We start from the raw sequence: 4,561 nt of genomic DNA on the forward strand, positions 1-4,561 counted from the left end.
TGCATTACAATGCAAGTTCGCCGGTGAATCCACATCGATCGCGATCCCAATAAGAGGCATGTATGTTCTGCGTAGGAGCCTCTCTGCACACAGGTTTGTGAAAAAAATCAGCGCAGACATTTCTACAATTAACAGAATAATTTGTGACAGACATTCACATGCTCACACTCTTCTACATTCAAGTGTCGTGTTTTTATGGTGTTTATGTGCCTCTCTTTCTAATTTATTATTGAGAATTAAATAGTGCGTCATATAGGCACAAGCTGATAAGATTTTACCTTCAAGCGGTAACAATAAACCAACTCCAGCTGCTACGAATAATTCGAAATTTCCTTACCCGAAATATTCAGGTCACAGTGTTCCCTCAGTGTGGGTGGAGGAGGGAGTGTCACCTGTTAAGTCTGCAAGAAAGAAGAGCTTCACACGGAAGAAAACTAATCGCAAGTGCAACATGACGTAGAAACGCAATCAAGGAAAGGTGAATTACCGGTATGGACGCGCAGAAGATCATTTTCTTCGTCTGAGGCATCTACGAGAGCTGGTTGTGCTGGAAGCATAGTCAATATTTCGTAAACGTGCTTGGAAAGGTATACAATGTGCAGCCTGTTGCTTACCATTTACATGACTGATCGGCAGATGCAAACTGTGCACGGATGTCCCGACTGACAAGTTTTGCGAGAGTTCTACGACGTCAACGGTGCGTTCACACTGCCCATCAGTCTATAGACACCGGCCTATACGGCCATCGATGTCACAATGTGTCACGGCCAAGGAGACAAACCGACAAACTTCATCGAAAATAAGCGGCGTCCGCCTAACTAACCACCACCAAGACGCCGACCGTTGCACGACGTGATGCAGCCTGCAGCAATGACACAGCTGCGAACTTGGGAACGCTGGTAAGCGCCACACTTCTACACGCCACACCATTTCGCGAGGCACTCAACAAACAAAACAAAGAAATACGTCCACTTCTCTTTCAGTGCACACGTGCGGGGAGCTTGTTTTCTTTGTCTTGTCATTGCGTTCTTTCTGATGTTGTTAACGTGTCGGTGGTGTGGCGGATAAACCTTCCAAACAATTAACAACAGCAGCAAAATATGCACCTTTTATCCGCCCATTATCCGCCACCGGTCTTAGAGTGTACCTGGACGCCCCGCGTCCTCCCACGACATACCTCCAAGTTAGAGAAGAAACAGTACTTGACCCACGTGAAAGAAAACGAAGAGAACTCTACTCTGTCAATACTTTTGTCCGATGCAGGCGTAAGGATAACAATAAAAATCGCAAAGTTGACAAAATCTCCAGTGACTCGAATCCATAGAAAAGCTGGGATCCATCTAGGGAATTGGCTAGACCCGGTGTGGACGAAAAATAAGATTTACGAAGAGTGGATAAGATCCCACGAGAGCTGAAACACAATGGTCGCACCGAATTGCGAGTAGCCGGAGGGGATGACAATATCTCTGTCCCTCATGAGGAAGAATGCTTATTAAAAAAAGTCTTTTCGCATTTCACAGCGTATAGTACGAGGCGGAGACGAAGTTCGACGGAAGTGGGCCAAAATAAAAACTAAGGCCATTCATAGCAACTTGTATAATTTTTATTACGCCTTAAGGCCGGCCCGCATGGCGTCTTTTTCTTGCCTAAAAGCTGAGTTTTCACGCCCAGCGCGAAATTGTGCACGTCGGAGCTGCTCGTAGCGCGTGATTCACTGCATAAGAGCAGGTTTGATATTTCACGCAGCAGTCAGTTCACAGGCGTCCATAGCAACCAATCACAGCGCAGCAGGTCACTTCTGATTCCGGTCCAGCACCCTACTTCCTTTGTAGCAATGGCCACTCTTACGAAGCTGCGACAGCAACATCTCCTAGTACAACTACTTTCGCTCGTGAGGGTCCCTTTTACCAAATGCAAATCAATTAAGAGGGAACGCACACACACACACACACACACACACACACAAACATTTCAGGACGGAACAGGAAGCAGAGGAGAATGTTACCAACACTTCGTATTTTTTCAAGTACATGCGTATTTCGTCACGGCGCGTGGCCATGCACAGCTATACGCAGCGCGAGATTCACAGAAAAACACGCACCATGCGGGCCGGCCACTGCTCATGTGCATAGCTAATCTCGCGGGCGGGCCGCGAGATTAGCTATGCCCATGAACAGTGTATGCGCACAGATGGACAGTGGGAAGGAAAGTTCGTATACATGACATTCTCGGGTAAACATAAACAAGCCCCCGTCACAGTTTCCGTTGCCACGAAGACTTCCGGTCCTTCCGCGACTAAAGACCGTCGGAACTATAGTCACCATGCAGAACGATACCTTTCACTTTCCTGAGTTGTTAAAACTGGGAGGCGTACGCCTCTTTGTGGCAATTTGAATTGCCACAAAAAGGCGTATACGGCCCTCTCTCTCTTCAAATCAGAAGCGATAACTGCATCAATCGGCATAGTGGTTGGCGCAGAGCGTGTTCGCTGCCAAACCGGATGTCGTTTTGGTAACAAACCGCAAGAGGTGCAGAAGGGCATGTACACGGCCGACTTGGGAGCATCTGTAAAGCCTACCGGAAAAACGAGGGAAAAACTCTAGATAGCCGGTGCACCGTAGTCGTCTTCAGCATGACCTTTGAAGCACTTCAAAGGAACGGCACCCAGCAAAGTCGCTTGTTATAGAAACATCTACAAAAAATCTCTTTTTCTTCTTCTTCCCCGTAGACGCATTTCGCATGCAACCCATTTGGATACGGGTTCTCTCAAACGAAAGCAGAAACATAACATCAAAGTGAAAAAACCGGGCGTGTTGGTGTTGATCTTGCATGACGAACTAGCACCTGTCCTGTCGTCTCTTCTCTCTGTCCCGTTCCCAGTGCTAGTTCGTCATGCAGAAACATAACGAACGTAGTGACGGAATCGTTGCGTACAGGCAACACAAAGTCAACAGTAAAACCTGTAAAATGTGTTCCAAGCGTTTCTTACGCTCGAAGATCGCTTTCTGCAAAATGATATTTTAGAATTCCATATACAGTCGACCCCCGTTTATCCGGACTTCATTTATCCGGATCCCGCGGTATCCGGACAAAAGGCACGGGAACAGATTTTCCTCCATGTGTTTTGTTCTCGTTTATCCGGACTTCAGCTTCCGGACTCGGACAAGAATTCCAGGGAACGAAAGTCGAAAATTCTTGTAATCCAGCTTCAGTTATCCGGACTCGGTGAGTAAGAGGAGACGCTGACCCCGCTTCGTCACCCTTTTCGCTGTGTTGGGGTTATTCCCGTCACACGTCAGGGATCTACATTCTTCCCTAGGGGAGACAACCGTGCACGATGACCCCCTTTTCTATTTGTGTGCGTTAGGTCACGTTGACCAGTCCAGGCATCTGGAAATATCTCGAGCAACTGTCCGGTTCTAGAGGGAAAAACTCCAACCCGAGGGCCTGCTGCTTACAGCCCGTTGGCCGATGAAGACATTCCCCTAGCTGAGCTGCGATCCCTGATGCAGAGGCTCACTGCGACTGCCGTAGTTGATGCTGCGGTTTCTGACCACGTTGACGTTGATAAGGATGATGTGTGTGCAGCTATGACTGATGACGGTGTGATTCCTGCTGTTGCCTGCGATGATTAGCAGCAAGACGGTGCCGATGACGTCAGTGAGAAACAAGGTTCCGACATTGACACTTTGCGTGAGCACTGACATTCTTCGAGCAGCGCAACAGCGTGGCTCAACTCTATGCAATTAGCAAAAGTTTGCAGGAATCGAGTGCCTACACTACTATATAACTGCTGTCATTGACGAGATTTCTGTGTTTTAATTAAACCTTGCTCTGTGGGATGTTTCTATTCGGTCGTTTCATTTATCCGGATGCCCCGGTATCCGGATGATTTCGCCGGGAACGGCACCGTCCGGATAAACGGGGGTCGACTGTACTATAGTCAGAAATTCCGAGCAAAGTGTTTCTGCACACGCTCAGTCTTTCTCGCTATCTATATTTTAGAATGACCGCTACGTCATACATATTGGTAACAAACATGCTGAAAGTGACCAGGTCCAATTGAGAAGTATTCTTCCCAAGCAGCACAATATATTGGCCCAATATTGGACCAGTATTTGGCGATATTGGCCAAATCTTGGACCAATATTGGACCGGCATTGCCAATATTGGTGCAATATTGGGCCAAGATGTTGTGCCGCTTGGGCTTCATCAGCCCGGTTCTTATGTTTTACTTTATGTGTACACTCTTAAAAATGAACTTCACCGCATAGCACGCTCCTAGCCAACCATCATCTCGAATGATATCGTTATCTGCCCTGATTTGTTGAAAACGGGAGGCGTACGCCTTTTTTGTGACACTTATATCATATGTGGGGAAGCCGTAAGCGCGATGGCAAGGGGTCTCTGTGGTGCGACGTCATTGAAGATCTTGACCTCTGTGTCTTGAATGATGGGTCTCCAACATTCTTGCGTCGAGACTTCTCGACGGACGCACTAGACGTTTCGCTCTGTTCCAGGGATCTTTTTCCACATGTCACTTGGAGTACGGATTTGGACG

At 47.6% G+C, this 4,561-nt stretch overlaps 1 long non-coding RNA gene across 1 annotated transcript; it reads right to left on the bottom strand.

The window, feature by feature from the left end:
• Positions 1–373: 373 nt before the first annotated feature.
• On the bottom strand, positions 374–662 carry LOC135395365 (uncharacterized). The gene is made up of 3 exons (XR_010423040.1): positions 615–662; positions 488–547; positions 374–417 (listed from the first exon to the last, which is right to left on the bottom strand). It is a non-coding gene; the product is annotated as an uncharacterized LOC135395365 (long non-coding RNA).
• Positions 663–4,561: the final 3,899 nt, after the last annotated feature.

This window comes from Ornithodoros turicata, chromosome 5 (assembly GCF_037126465.1).
Source record: "Ornithodoros turicata isolate Travis chromosome 5, ASM3712646v1, whole genome shotgun sequence".
In the NCBI taxonomy this organism is placed as follows: Eukaryota; Metazoa; Arthropoda; class Arachnida; order Ixodida; family Argasidae; genus Ornithodoros; species Ornithodoros turicata.